The sequence below is a fragment of the Aegilops tauschii genome, chromosome 3 (genome assembly GCF_002575655.3).
Source record: "Aegilops tauschii subsp. strangulata cultivar AL8/78 chromosome 3, Aet v6.0, whole genome shotgun sequence".
Classification (NCBI taxonomy): Eukaryota; Viridiplantae; Streptophyta; class Magnoliopsida; order Poales; family Poaceae; genus Aegilops; species Aegilops tauschii.
The window spans coordinates 12,347,177-12,364,161 of NC_053037.3; positions in this window are offsets into that span (position 1 = coordinate 12,347,177).

Genomic DNA, 16,985 nt, shown 5'->3' on the forward strand with positions numbered 1-16,985 from the left:
AAATCACATAAACTCATAATACCAATCGTCATCGAACGTAAAGTGTGCGGACCCTACGGGTTCGAGAACTATGTAGACATGACCGAGACACATCTCCGGTCAATAACCAATAGCGGAACCTGGATGCTCATATTAGCTCCTACATATTCTACGAAGATCTTTATCGGTCAAACCGGATGACAACATATGTTGTTCCCTTTGTCATCGGTATGTTACTTACCCGAGATTCGATCGTCGGTATCACCATACCTAGTTCAATCTCGTTACCGGCAAGTCTCTTTTTTTTTTAAGTTCCGGCAAGTCTCTTTACTCGTTCTGTAATGCATCATCCCGCAACTAACTCATTAGTCACATTGCTTGCAAGGCTTATAGTGATGTGCATTACCGAGAGGGCCCAGAGATACCTCTCCGACAATCGGAGTGACAAATCCTAATCTTGATCTATGCCAACTCAACAAACACCATCGGAGACACCTGTAGAGCATCTTTATAATCACCCAGTTACGTTGTGACGTTTGATAGCACACTAAGTGTTCCTCCGGTATTCGGGAGTTGCATAATCTCATAGTCATAGGAACATGTATAAGTCATGAAGAAAGCAATAGCAATAAACTAAACGATCATAGTGCTAAGCTAACGGATGGGTCTTGTCCATCACATCATTCTCTAATGATGTGATCCCGTTCATCAAATGACAACACATGTCTATGGCTAGAAAACTTAACCATCTTTGATTACCGAGATAGTCTAATAGAGGCATACTAGGGACACTTTGTTTGTCTATGTATTCACACATGTACTAAGTTTCCGGTTAATACAATTCTAGCATGAATAATAAACATTTATCATGATATAAGGAAATATAAATAACAACTTTATTATTGCCTCTAGGGCATATTTCCTTCAGTCTCCCACTTGCGCTAGAGTCAATAATCTAGTTCACATCGCCATGTGATTTAACACCAATAGTTCACATCTTTATGTGATTAATACCCATAGCACATCGCCATGTGACCAACACTCAAAGGGTTTGCTAGAGTCAATAATCTAGTTCACATCGCTTATGTGATTAACACCCAAGAGCAATAAGGTGTGATCAAGTTTTCTTGTGAGAGAAGTTTTGTTCTACGGGTCTGCCACATTCAGATCCGTAAGTATTTTGCAAATTTCTATGTCTACAATGCTCTGCAAAGAGCTACTCTAGCTAATTGCTCCCACTTTCAATATGTATCCAGATTGAGACGCAGAGTCATCTGGATCGGTGTAAAAGCTTGCATCGACGTAACTCCTTACGACGAACTCTTTGTCACCTCCATAACTGAGAAATATTTCCTTAGTTTTCTAAGGATAATTTTGACCGTTGTCCAGTGATCTACTCCTGGATCACTATTGTACCCCCTTTCCAAACTCATGGCAAGGTACATAATATGTCTAGTACACAGCATAGCATACTTTATAGAACCGATGGCTGAGGCATAGAATGACTTTCATTCTCTTTCTATTTTCTTCCGTGGTCGGCATTTGAGTCTTTACTCAACTTTACACCTTGCAATACAGGCAAGAACTCCTTCTTTGACTGTTCCATTTTGAACTACTTCAAAATCTTGTCAAGGTATATACTCATTGAAAAATCTTATCAAGCGTCTTCATCTATAGATCTTGATGCTCAATATGTAAGCACCTTCACCGAGGTCTTTCTTTGAAAAACTCCTTTCAAACACTCCTTTACACTTTCCAGAAAATTCTACATCATTTCCGATCAACAATATGTCATTCACATATACTTATCAGAAAGGCTTTAGTGCTCCCACTCACTTTCTTGTAAATACAGGCTTCACCCCAAGTCTGTATAAAACTATATGCTTTGATCATCTCATCAAAGCGTATATTCCAACTCCAAGATGCTTGCACCAGTCCATAGCTGGATCGCTGGAGCTTGCACACTTTGTTAGCACCTTTAGGATTGACAAAACCTTCTTGTTGTATCATATACAACTAAGAAATTCATTAAGGAATGCAGTTTTGACATCCATTTGCCAGATTTCATAAAATGTGGCAATTGCTAACATGATTCGGACAGACTTAAGCATCGCTATGAGTGAGAAAATCTCATCGTAGTCAACACTTTGAACTTGTCGAAAACCTTTTGCGACAATTAGAGCTTTGTAGATAGTAACACTACTATCAGCGTCCGTCTTCCTCTTGAAGATCCATTTATTTTCTATGGTTTGCCGATCATCGGACAAATTCATCAAAGTCCACACTTTGTTTTCATACATGGATCCCATCTCAGATTTCATGGCCTCAATCCATTTCACAGAATCTGGGCTCATCATCGCTTGCTCATAGTTCGTAAGTTCATCATGGTCTAGTAACATGACTTCCAGTACAGGATTACCGTACCACTCTGGTGCGGATCGTGCTCTGGTTGACCTACGAAGTTCTGTAGTAAGTTGATCCAAAGTTTCATGATCATCATCATTAACTTCCTCACTAATTGGTGTAGGAATCACTGGAACTGATTTCTGTGATGACCTACTTTCCAATTCGGGAGAAGGTACAATTACCACATCAAGTTCTACTTTTCCTCCCACTCACTTCTTTCGAGAGAAACTCCTTCTCTAGAAAGGATCCATTCTTAGGAACGAATATCTTGCCTTCGGATCTGTGATAGAAGGTGTAATGAACAGTCTCCTTTGGGGTATTCTATGAAGACACATTTCTCCGATTTGGGTTCGAGCTTATCAGGTTGAAGTTTTTTCACATAAGCATCACAGTCCCAAACTTTAAGAAACAACAACTTGTGTTTCTTGCCAAACCACAGTTCATATGGTGTCATCTCAACGGATTTAGATGGTGCCCTATTTAACGTGAATGTAGCCATATCTAAAGCATAACCCCAAAACGGTATTGATAAATTCGTAAGAGACATCATAGATCGCACCATATCTAATAAAGTACGGTTATGACGTTCGGACACACCATTACGATCTGGTGTTCCAGGTGCGTGAGGTGCGAAACTATTCCACATTGTTTCAAATGAAGACCAAACTTGTAACTCAAATATTCACTTCCACGATCAGATCGTAGAAACCTTATTTTCTTGTTACTATGATTTTCCACTTCACTCTGAAATTCTTTGAACTTTTAAAATGTTTCAGACTTATGTTTCATCAAGCAGATATACCCATATCTTCTCAAAACATCTGTGAAGGTCAGAAAATAACGATACCTGCCGTGAGCCTCGACACTCATCGGATCGCATACATCAGTATGTATTATTTCCAATAAGTCAGTTGCTCGCTCCATTGTTTCGAAGAACGGAGTCTTAGTCATCTTGCCCATGAGGCATGGTTCGCAAGCATCAAGTTATTCATAATCAAGTGATTCCAAAAGCCCATCAGCATGGAGTTTCTTCATGCGCTTTACACCAATATGACCTAAACGGTAGTGCCACAAGTATGTTGCACTATCATTATCAACTTTGCATCTTTTGGCATCAATATTATGAATATGTGTATCACTATGATCAAGATTCAACAAACCATTCTCCTTGGTTGTATGACCACAGAAGGTTTTATTCATGTAAACAGAATAACAATTATTCTTTGACTTAAATGAATAACCGTACTGCAATAAATATGAACCAATCATATTATGCTCAACGCAAACACCAAATAACATTTATTTTAGGTTCAACACTAATCTCGAAGGTAAAGGGAGTGTGCGATGGTGATCTTATCAACCTTGGAATCACTTCCAACACACATCGTCACCTTGCCCTCAACTAGTCTTTGTTCATTTTGTAACTCCTGTTTTGAGTTACTAATCATAGCAACTGAACCAGTATCAAATACCCAGGGGCTACTATGAACACTAGGAAAGTACACATCAATAGCATGTATATCAGATATACTCTTGTTCACTTTGCCATCCTTCTTATCCGCCAAGTATTTGGGGCAGTTCCGCTTCCAGTGACCATTTCCTTCCCAGTAGAAGCACTCAGTTTCAGGCTTGGGTCTAGCTTTGGGCTTCTTCATGGGAGTGGCAACTTGCTTGTCATTCTTCTTGAAGTTTCCTTTCTTTCCCTTGCCCTTTTACTTGAAACTAGTGGTCTTGTCAACCATCAACATTTGATGCTTTTCTTGATTTCTACCTTCGTCGATTTCAGCATCACGAAGAGCTCGGGAATCGTTTTTGTCATCCCTTGCATATTATAGTTCATCACGAAGTTCCGGTAACTTGGTGATAGTGACTAGAGAACTCTGTCAATCACTATTTTATCTGGAAGATTAACTCCCACTTGATTCAAGCGATTGTAGTACTCAAACAATATGAGCACATGCTCACTGGTTGAGCTATTCTCCTCCATCTTGTTGGCAAAGTACTTGTTATAGGTCTCATACCTCTCGACTCGGGCATGAGTCTGAAATACCAATTTCAGCTCTTGGAACATCTTATATGCTCTATGGCGTTCAAAACGGTTTCTGAAGTCCCGGTTCTAAGCCGTAAAGCATGGCGCACTAAACTATCAAGTAGTTATCATACCGAGCTTTGTCAAACGTTCATAACGTCTGCATCTGCTCCTGCAATAGGTCTGTCACCTAGCGGTGCATCAAGGACATAATTCTTCTGTGCAGCAATGAGGATAATCCTCAGATCACGGACCAGGTCCGCATCATTGCTACTGTCATCTTTCAACTTATTTTTCTCTAGGAACATATTATAAATAAACTGGAAACTACATCGCAAACTATTGATCTACAACATAGATATGCAAATACTTTCAGGACTAAGTTCATGATAAATTAAAGTTCAATTAATCATATTACTTAAGAACTCCCACTTAGATAGACATCCCTCGAGTCATCTAAATGATCACGTGATCCGTATCAACTAAACCATGTCCGATCATCACGTGAGATGGAGTAGTTTTCAATGGTGACCATCACTATGTTGATCATATATACTATATGATTCACGCTCGACCTTTCGGTCTCAGTGTTCTGAGGCCATATCTGCATATGCTAGGCTCGTCAAGTTTAACCCGAGTATTCTGCGTGTGCAAAACTGGCTTGCACCCGTTGTATGTGAACGCAGAGCTAGAGCTTATCACACCCGATCATCACGTGGTGTCTCAGCACGAAGAACTGTTGCAACGGTGCATACTCAGGGAGAACACTTATACCTTGCAATTTAGTGAGAGATCATCTTATAATGCTACCGCCGTACTAAGCAAAATAAGATGCATAAAAGATAAACATCACATGCAATCAAATAAGTGATATGATATGGCCATCATCATCTTGTGCCTTTGATATCCATCTCCAAAGCACCGTCATGATCACCATCATCACCGGCTTGACACCTTGATCTCCATCGAAGCATCGTTGTCGTCTCGCCAACTATTGCTACTACGACTATTGCTACCGCTTAGTGATAAAGTAAAGCAATTACGTGGCGATTGCATTTCATACAATAAAGTGACAACCATATGGCTCCTGCCAGTTGCCGATAATTGTTACAAAACATGATCATCTCATACAACAATTTATATATCATCATGTCTTGACCATATCACATCACAGCAAGCCCTGCAAAAACAAGTTAGACATCCTCTACTTTGTTGTTGCAAGTTTTACGTGGCTGCTACGGGCTTCTAGCAAGAACCATTCTTACCTACGCATCAAAACCACAACGATTTTTCGTCAAGTGTGATGTTTTAACCTTCAACAAGGACCGGGCGTAGTCACACTCGATTCAACTAAAGTTGGAGAAACAGACACCCACTAGTCACCTGTGTGCGAAGCACGGCGGTAGAACCAGTCTCATGAACGCGGTCATGTAATGTCGGTCTGGGCCGCTTCATCCAACAATACCGCCGAATCAAAGTATGACATGCTGGTAAGCAGTATGACTATTATCGCTCACAACTCGTTGTGTTCTACACGTGCATATACATCTACGCATAGACCTGGCTCGGATGCCACTGTTTGGAAACGTAGTATTTAAAATTTTTGACTATGATCACGCAACATCTATCTAGGAGAAGCATAGCAACGAAAGGGGAGAGTGTGTCCACGTACCCTCGTAGACCAAAAGCGGCAGCGTTTAGTAACACGGTTGATGTAGTCGAACGTATTCGCGATCCAACCGATCAAGTACCGAACGCACGACACCTCCGCGATCTGCACACGTTCAGCTCGGTGACGTCCCTCGAACTCTAGATCCAGCTGAGGCCGAGGGAGAGTTTCGTCAGCACGACGGCGTGGTGAGGTGATGATGAAGTTACCGACGCAGGGCTTCGCCTAAGCACTACGACAATATGAGCGAGGTGCAAAACTGCGGAGTGGGGCACCGCACACAGCTAAAGATCAACTTGTGTGTCTATGGAGTGCCCCCATCCCCCGTATATAAAGGAGGGGAGGAGGAGGCCGGCCGGCCACAAGGGGCGCGCCAAGGGGGGAGGAATCCTACTCCTAGTAGGAGTAGGTTTCCCCCTTTCCTAGTCCAACTAGGAGGAGAAGGAAGGAGAGGGAGAAGGAGAGGGAAAGAGGGGCCGTGCCCCCCTCCCCTAGTCCTATTCGGACTCCCCTTGGGGGGGCGCCACCTCCTGGCTGCTGCCCTCTCTCTCCCCTAAGGCCCACTAAGGCCCATAACTTCCCGGGGGGTTCCGGTAACCCTCCGGCACTCCGGTTTTATCCGAAACTCTCCGGAACACTTCCGGTGTCCGAACAACATGGTCCAATATATCAATCTTTATGTCTTGACCATTTCGAGACTCCTCGTCATGTCCGTGATCTCATCCGGGACTCCGAACAACCTTCGGTACATCAAATCACATAAACCCATAATACCAATCGTCATCGGACGTTAAGCGTGCGGACCCTACGGGTTCGAGAACTATGTAGAAATGACCGAGACACATCTCCGGTCAATAACCAATAGCGGAACTTGGATGCTCATATTGGCTCTTACATATTCTACGAAGATCTTTATCGGTCAAACCGCATAACAACATACGTTGTTCCCTTTGTCATCGGTATGTTACTTGCCCGAGATTCGATCATCGGTATCACCATACCTAGTTCAATCTCACTACCGGCAAGTCTCTTTACTTGTTCCGTAATGCATCATCCCGCAACTAACTCATTAGTCACATTGCTAGCAAGGCTTATATTGATGTGCATTACCGAGAGGGCCCAGAGATACCTCTCCGACAATCGGAATGGCAAATCCTAATCTTGATCTATGCCAACTCAACAAACACCATCAGAGACACCTGTAGAGCATCTTTATAATCACCCAGTTACGTTGTGACATTTGGTAGCACACTAAGTGTTCCTCCGGTATTCGGGAGTTGCATAATCTCATAGTCATAGGAACATGTATAAGTCATGAAGAAAACAATAGCAATAAACTAAACGATCATAGTGCTAAGCTAACGGATGGGTCTTGTCCATCACATCATTCTCTAATGATGTGATCCCGTTCATCAAATGACAACACATGTCTGTGGCTAGGAAACTTAACCATCTTTGATTAACGAGCTAGTCTAGTAGAGGCATACTAGGGATACTCTGTTTGTCTATGTATTCACATGTACTAAGTTTCCGGTTAATACAATTATAGCATGAATAATAAACATTTATCATGATATAAGGAAATATAAATAACAACTTTATTATTGCCTCTAGGGCATATTTCCTTCACTCATGAACTTGCTAGGTTAGCGAAATTTTCTGCGACTAGGGACAGTTTTGAGGAGACCTTGGACGAAATTGTAACTTTTCTTATTGACCATATAACTATTATTTCTAATTAATAAAGTTAACATTTTATTTTAAAAAAGAGCATACATCAGTCCATCCAAAGCCACCACTCACACCTACAAACTCGATAATGTGGAGTGCTCTCACTCTCCGTATCTAAAACTGGTGCCATCACCGATCCATCCATATAATGTATCGGGACCAACAGCCAGTGCAGCCTACCTAAAGCGCACACCACCTGCACACGTTTTAGAAGCGGCCATCATCATCGGACCACTAACCCATCTTCAGGAGAGAGATCCACATCATCCTTGACAGTCCGGACATCCTTCGACGCAACCATGGGGCCCAATGGCTCCACCACCCTGCGCTCGCCCGTCCAGACGGGAAGACTCTAGAAGATCTGTCGTGCGTAGCACCTGCCAACCAGGCATGACTCAGCGTAGCGCCCGTCGGCCATGCATGACTTGTCAGCTCCATTGAAGCTCCGTGCAAGACGAAGCCGCTCCACCTCCTGCCTCTGTCTTCCAGCACTGCTCCACAAACTATGCTCCCAAGAGAGAAACGACACCGTAGTACCGCCATCATCCGATCTGGAAGATCAGATCCTAGGTTTTCCCCCGAAGCAGCACGAGTGGGTCAACAACAGTTACACGACGATGCCTTCATCAAGGCAGCAACGAAAAACACCGCCATCGCCCACCAACGGCTCGGTTTTCACCGACAACTATGTATCCCCGACTAGTAGCAGGGACTAGATGATGAATCACGAGATCCGAGCACCCACCCGCAGGCCGACCACCACTGCCGGCTGCACCGGTCAGACCAGATCTAACCGGAGATGCCACCGACGCGACCACCAGGCCCTCCACGTCGCCGCCATCAAAAAAGGCAGATGGTGCACTGCCGCCGCCCGAACAGGGCTAGCCGTCGCGCCCGCAGCCCGCGCCGCCTCCGACGCCGCGAGGCCGCCATCGTCGTTGTGTTGATCGTGTCGGGTGCGCCTCCACACGAATCGGGGCCCCACACAACCCCATAGACGCGCGAGAGAGCCGATGCCTTCCGCCACTGCCGTCAGCCCCCGGGCTTAGGCCGGCGGCGTCCCCCGGCGACGGCGGAGGGAGGGAGAGCTGAAGTGATCTGCCTGACCTATCGATGCTTACCAAAAGACATGAAATGTTCCGCTGAAGGTGGGTCTGTTCTCTCTTCTGGGGTCACCTCTATGCTCCTAAATGACACACAAACCACTGTAACTATGCATGTCCAGTGCAAAGACAAACAGTGGAAAGAAATTGCATTTTTTAAAATAAATCATGAAAATTATGAATATTTTTTAATTCTGAACAAGTTCTTACAAATGGAATTTTTTTAAAAAATTCTAGAAAAAAATGGAACACTTTGAAATTCCAAACCTTTTTTAAGAAACACAAACAAAATTTTGAAAACACGAACAAATTTTGAAAGTGGGAACAAAATTTAAAATTCCAAACATGTATTGAAAACTTGTGCACAAAATTCCGAACATTTTCATGAAACTTGAACATTTTTTAAAAACGTGAACACAAAATTGAAATTCCCAACATTTTTTTGCAATTTTGAAATTCTGAACATTTTTTATATTCTTGAATCTATCTAAGCCAAAAAATTAAAAATAAACAGAAACAGGAAAATAAATAACCAGCTCAAGGACCTTCTATAAGGTTTCCAAAACAAGAAAAAATCCAGACAAAAACTTGACGAAGGTTCCTAAAACCGACAGCGTAACTCCTAAGATGGGCCTGCCAATTTGTCGGTCGCTAGCTATCCTGCGCGAAACGATGACCCTTTGACGTAGAATGCGTCATATAGGGTTTTCCAAGCAATAGTACTTGCTGGTTCTAGAAAATAGTGTCAGAAAAAAGCTCTAGAAAACCCAGGGGATAGTAGTGAACGTGAGAATTTGGGATGTGAGAGCTCTAACCTTAAGCTTCTACTGACGACAACACCGTCATCGATTTTGGCGTCGGTAGAGGCACCATCAGGATATATGACAACAGTTAGCAATTCATCAGTGCCCGCAGATGAAACAGTAGTTACGTGGAAACTCTTGAGCTCTTCAATCAGTTAGAGCATCTCTAGCAGATCCCGCATATTGTCAACCCGCAGAACTCGTTTGCAGTTCGTGGAAAAACGGTTTTGCGGGTCGATTTTAGCTGCGGCCGAACAGAACCCCTATAATCAACCCGTAAAAAAGAATATTCTCTGAATATACCAAACAGGGCCACATCTAGCCCATTTTTTTTCTTGGCCGTCTTCTACCTCACATCAAATTGAAATAAACCGTAGGTCAGGGCGGCCGCCGGCGGACAGGAGGGCGAGGAAGACGGGGGGCGGAGGCCAGGGCGACAGGGCAGCGCGGGACAGCCGGACTCCTCCGTTCACCGTCTCTGTAGATCAAACTAAACAGGCAAATAGGAAGCCGTCGTCGCCATAGCTAGCTGAAGCTAGCTAGCTCAATCGATTTTGAGCGGATGCTAGCCAGCTATGCTCAATGGATTCTGAACGGACGGAGCTAGCTAGCTAGTCAATTGATTCGAGCTAGTACGGGGATGGGTCGCGCAACGGCTCGGGCGGGCACGCGGGTGGCCGGCGGTTGGAGGGCCGGGACGGGTGGCCGGCGGCGGCTGTCGGGGGGCCGGGACGGGCGGGGCGGTGTCTGCTTCGCGGACGGCGGACGGCAGACGGCTAACGCGGATGTTTCCGTGGCAGTTGGCTCCCGCCAACTGCTTTCTCTCGATACGGGGCACCGCAGAAGTGGACGCGAAAACTGTATTTTTGCAGATCGGGAGGAGTTTTTTACCGTGCCTCTTAAATTTTTTTACGGATCCGATGTGTTTACGGTATCTGATCGGGCAGCATTTTTCACGCGGACCCGCATTTTGACAGTTATTTTGCTGGTTGGGCATTATACGGGGTCTAGAGATGCTCTTATAATAGCAGCTAGGGTCCGGTCGGGGTAGGCGACGCGCACGTTCACATGATCGACCGGCGACAAGTTCCTCCCCTGTGCGGGAACAGCTTCTCCTGGCCATGAGATACAAGCAGCCATGAGACCACTGTGTAGCACTGGCCAGCAGCCATGCATTCATGCATGCAGCAACCCTCATTCAGGCTCGCCCAATGCATGTGGTAGAGACTAGAGAGTACCCTGTCCTGGGCCTCGATGTTGGCCACTTTCCAAGGCACCCAAAGCTAAGCGCAGCTGCCATGCATGGCGCCAAAAAAACATGCATTTGTTGTGGTTGGTGCAATGCAATGGTGCAGGTGCATAGTCGCCATTGGAAAAAGGCTACTACGTACATGGCCGTGGTGGCTTTGCTACATGGCTCCTGATGATGATTTGACTGCATCATGGCCGGGACAATCTCATGCAACGCAAAGCAAAGCACCAAGCAGTGGATGACACCGAAAGAAACGAGAAACAGTGGCACGGTACTACCTAGCTAGCCAGCCACATAGGAGCACCACTAGATGTACTACTGTAGATAGGTATAGGTAGATTGGCTGGCGCCATTGCCCTACGGCGGTGAGGAAAACCTGCCACTGCACCCTTTCATTCCATGGCGACTGATATTTTTCTCTTGTTCTTTTCGAAAAAGATTTCTTCCTTGATGAGTCGGTCCATGCACAGTGCAGAGCATTGTCGCCTCACCTTGCTGCCGCCACGACGGGAGGCTCGCTCCGTGACAGTGTATAAAAATCCATATATACGCCTGTACGCCCCGGCAGAGATGGCATTCATACGGCAGTGTGCCGCTCCAGAAATGACCACTCGATGAGAGACATTGTTCAGAAGGGTACTAGCCTCCACTTAATCCTGGCCCCCATGCATGCATGCCAATCTGTTAGCAAAAGACAGCAGGATCATACATGCATGCAGCATGCATACATACGACATACTACTCTACATACCAATAGCAGCATGGACTCGGAAACGATTTTTTTTAAACGAGAAACAAAAATATCGGGAAAAAAGACAAGCATAAGCAATGGCGTTTGATGCAAATCTGAGGAAAGATCATCATCGCCTGGAGCTTGAGGTGCAAGCAAGAAGGATAGGAGAGGAGAGGAGACACCATGATGGCCCAAGTGAGAACCATGCCATCAGAACGAGAAACACATCCCATCACGTCAAACCGGGAGATGGATAGATGGATATCCAAAATCCAAGCACGTACCCTAGAAACCCTTTTGTAAATCCATCACGTCGACTTGAACACCATGGACACGACTGCAGGAATAAATTCTACTGCTACTTACCTACGTGGCTCGCCTCCGACAGGCTCCACTGTTTGGTCTTTTCAAGTTTCAGCAGGGACCCGTGCACCACTCGCTTGGCTTGCTTCCTTCCCTCCCTCTGATAGATCTGCTTGGTCACTCCAGCCCTGCACACACTCAGATCAGAACCTCCTTCCATCCCATGTGAAATTGCTGGGCGAGCAAGAAATCCAATGAGATACTATTATTAAAACGCGGACGGCAGAGTGCCCAGGAGCAGCAGAATCTGCAATCCAACCGGAATCAACCACGCAATAACTACTGCCTGGAAGAGATGTTTTATCTCAGAACGAACACCAGGGGATGAAGCTTCATCAGTTTGTTACCACTACCAACCATCTTAGAGCAACTCCAATAGGGCGACCAATTTCGCCCGCCGCCGTCTGTTTGGATCGACGCGGACAGAAAGGTCGGCCCAACGCATCGACCCAAATGGACGCGTGTCCGCTTTTCGTCCGCGGGTGATCCATTCTCGGCGCATTTTTGAGTCGGATTTGCGTCGGCGCGGACACGCGACGGACGCGTGCACGCTCGTCTTCTCCTCTCCCCGGGCCCGTTGGTCGGTGGCTCATTGGCCTCCCTCCTCACCCACCAGCCAAACAGCAACCCTCGCCTGCCTCCTTCGTCGCTGACGCCGCCGCCCTTTTTTGCCGGCGACTCTGCCAGCTGCCGCCGCCTCCACATCCGCCCAGCAACGCCGCTCACTCCCTCCGTCGTTGCCCGCCACCGCAATCTTGCCCCCGGGGAGCAAACTGCTTCCCACCGCCGCTCCACCAAGAGCCCGCCTCGCCGCCCCGGCCAGATCCTCACCGGCACGCCCGTCGGACGCCGGGCCACTCGTCGGACGGCGGCAGGGCAGCTAGCTGTTCCGTGCGCGCCGCGACTCCCCTTGCCGGCCGTCTTCTTCTTCGACGCCTGCAAGCTGTTCAACAGTTTGCCAAGGTACGAAAATGGACTCCGCCGACGAGTTCTTTTTCCACAATTTCCTTTGCGACTCCGACGATTCGTCGTCCGACGACGAGGAGGAGATATTGGCTGCCGTGTTGGTCCATCACCACCTCAACAGCCAGCGGCCGTTGTTCCGTGGCTCCATTCCGGGCCACCTTCCAGCATTGAATCGCAACCGAGAGAGCAGGAATTTCCTTCTTTGAAAGGACTACTTTGATACAACAAACCCGTTGTTCAAACATCAAAAATTCTGCCGCCGTTTCCGTATGAGTAGGCATCTTTTCAACCGTATTAGAGAGGGGGTCGTCGGCTATGATGACTATTTCGAGTCCAAAGAGGATGCCGTCGGCAAGATCGGTTTCTCCTCTTATCAGAAATGCACTTCAGCCATCCGAATGCTTGCATACGGAGTGCCCGTTCATCTCATTGACGAGTACGTCCGTATGAGTGAGTCTACATGCCTAAAGTCCCTGTATAACTTCTGCAAGGCTGTTATTGCTGTCTTTGGCCCTGAGTACTTGAGAGAGCTGACAGCTGAAGATACAACCCGTTTGTTGGCGATGAGTGCTAGAAGGGGCTTCCCAGGGGTGCTTGGCAGCATAGACTGCATGCACTGGGAGTGGAAGAACTGTCCTTCTGCTTGGCAATGGCATGGTGAACTTTACTGTCAACGGACACAACTACGACAAAGGATACTACCTGGGCGACGGTATCTATCCTCAGTGGACCACTATTGTCAAGACAATACCTAACCCTGTCGGAGAGAAGAGGAAAAGATTTGCCCAAGAGCAAAAGAGTGCTAGAAGGATGTCGAGCGTGCCTTTGGTGTTTTGCAATCTCGATGGGGCATCATTCGGTATCCTGCTAATACCTGGAGCACGCAGAAACTGTGGGAGGTTATGACTGCTTGTGTGATCATGCACAATATGATCGTATTAGACGAGCGCCCGGAACGTCTGTACGATCAAGGGTTTCAGTTTCAGAGTGAGAATGTTGTGCCTGAGCATGGAGTAGCGGCAACATTTGAACAGTTCACCCAATTTCATGAAGACATGCGTGATTGGGAAACTCACGTGCAGCTGCAAAATGATTTGGTTGAGCATATGTGGGCTCAGGTTCGCAACCAATAGGTGTATCTTCTTTTATTCATTTGTAAAACTATGTGAAACATTTTTATTTGTATCCGGCTTGTAAAACTATAATATTTTATTCGGTAAACTATGTTATTTGACAATATGTTTGAAATGCAAATCAACGTAATATTGTGCGGCCAGCCGGCCACGCCGGCACATATGGGTCGGCGCGTTGGGCGCGCTGCCGCCCAAATTTAAAAGAGGGCGGACGCCGGGCGGGCGGTCGATCCAAACGGACAAAAAGCAGACGAAATTGCCGTCCGTTGGATCAGCCCGTTGGAGTTGCTCTTATCCTTGGGTAAATACTACTCCTACCAACTTCCAAAATCCTTTAGGAAAGGCATGTGCTTGTCAATAACTAGAGTCTCGAGTTCACCGGCCGAGAGAAGAAGCCTCATCTTCATCAGTTCAGTTTGTTAACCAACTTCCTTATCACTCTGAGTAAAGGCACGTGCTGCTCATGCCTCCTTGGCCGTCTGATCCGAGAGATTATACGCGTCGTGTCTTCATCCAGGCCGTCCATTCCTCATCCGGTTCGACAGCAAAAGAAACAAACACAGAACAAGTGAAAAACATAGGCACTGGCAGGACCCAGACTGCTTTGGTGATGTGCAGCGGGGCACATGGGATGAAACACACGCACGCACACGCACACGTTCACCTCATCCATTCGTTCGTGAGCTACTAGTAGCTCGCAAGCAAGCAAGAGGATATCTCGGCTCGGCCAACAGAGAGATGCCAAAAGCGCAGCCCCGAAATCCAGCGAAAGAAGCCGGCCACTGTTGGGTGCTGTCAAGGGGCCTACCTACAAGCATTCTCCCCAGCCTTTTCCTCCTCACTTTTTTCACCACCCCACCACACACACACAGAGGCGGGTGCAGGTGGCGGTAACAATAAGTAAACATCAACGCCATCATGGCACTGTGTGCATGCAGTGCAGTGCAGTGCAGCCAAACTGTCACCGGGGGCACGGCACGGCGCTGCCCCACGCCTGGCCCGGTCCTTTTTTACCCGTTGGAGGGGGCAGAGGCCTGGATGGGGGATCCGATATTTAATTACCAGGATCATCAAACGAGTTTGGGTCGCCCACTGTGGCGCCAGTGGTGGAACAGTGCGGTGCAATGCAGCAGCAGCAGCAGTGGAGTGCCATGCTTGCTCCACGGCTCCGGCCACTGCCTCGTGATGCACATGCACCCATGCATTTGCTCTAACGTTTGGCATTCATTGGTAAGATGTTGAAAATGTTCAGCGAAAAAACAACACACCTGCCAATGCTTACCGGAGAGATGCTTCCCCGGAGGTGTCTTCCGAGACTGAGAGGTCATGCTTGCGCTTCTGTTCAAATGGGTCTTCCAAAAATCTCGACAGTAAATCGGTCACCTCTGCGCTTCCTGAACGACACAAACCAAAACCATCGTACATGTTCAGGCCTTCTTTGATTTATAGAGTAGGAAAATCATAGGAATAGGAAAATCACAAAAAATGAGATGACATGTATCTCAAATCCTATGAGTAGGAATAGGAAAGGAGATGCACTTTGATTCACATCGTATGATTTTTTCCATTAAGTCTAGGCTAATGTTTATTTTCCTATGGAACAGGATTTCATTCCTACAAACCAAAGGGCTCTAAAGAAGGCCTCAGTCCCTGCAAAATAAACCGCATTTGTCAAAAAACAGCTCAAGCGGGTGATGGTGAAGTAGAATAGTAACGTAGGTCAAGGTGAGGTTTCCATAGAGGTAGCACAAGCCCCAACCAGAATTACACACGTACTGTACGTACGTGCTTGCTAGCCGGACTTGAAGAACAACAGCAGCAGATGACCAGTGGTAGCAGCAGCAGCAGCCATGAATTCCGGATGCTAGCTAGCCAGCTGCACACCAGAGTACTAGTATCTTCCATAGCGCAGCACGCTAGCGTGGAGCAAGATCTTTGAGCAGCAGCAGCAGCAGACGCTACTGGGCTGGAGAGTGCAAACTTGGGAGCAAGGCAGCACTGCAGCGAGCGATGGATAGGTGAGGTGATGAAGGAGTCGTCCGTCCGTCGGCACGTCGCTGTTTGCTTTTCTACTCTCTTTGCCATCCGGCACTATTAAAAAGTCCACATCAGGCCAACTCCACCGCGCGACCCTATCATGTCCGCCCCCGTCTGTTTAGGATAAAAGGGACAAACGAGACGGCCCAGCGCGCGGGCGTAAACAGGCTTTTGTCCGCTTTCGACCCATCCCTGGCCCAAGTTTGCGCCGGTTTTGGGATGAAACGGACAGCACGCGGACGGGCGGGACACGCGCGCTTGTCCTCCCCTGGCCCGCCTGTCGGTGGGAGAAACCAAACCCACGCCCATTTGGTGCCATTTCCCCCCAAACCCTCCCACGTCCCTCCCGCCGCCCCCTCTCTCCCCCGTCCATGGCCGACGCCCCGCCGAGTTCCGGCGGCCTGGCCGTCGACCCGCCCGCAAAGATGAAGAAGAAGGCGCCAAGGAAGCCGCGGCCGGAGTGCATGCCGGAGGAGATCGGCAAGTTGGACGCGGAATCGGCAAAGAGGAGGGAACGGAGAGCGGTCGTCAAGGTCAATGCCGCCGCGGCCAAGTTCGCCGCCCAGCGCGATGAGCTGGAGGCCGCGCGGCGCAAGGCCGTTGCCGACGAGAAGGAGGACCTCGTTAACAAAGCGCACGCCATCCTCATGCTTGGCATGGGCCGTCCGGCCGGGTTCCCTGCACCGGCCGTCGGCCCGGCGAGCACAGGCTCGTCGGTCGCCCGGCCTACGCACTGCCAGTCGCCGACGTCGCGCACCGCACCCATGTCGCCCGGCTTTCC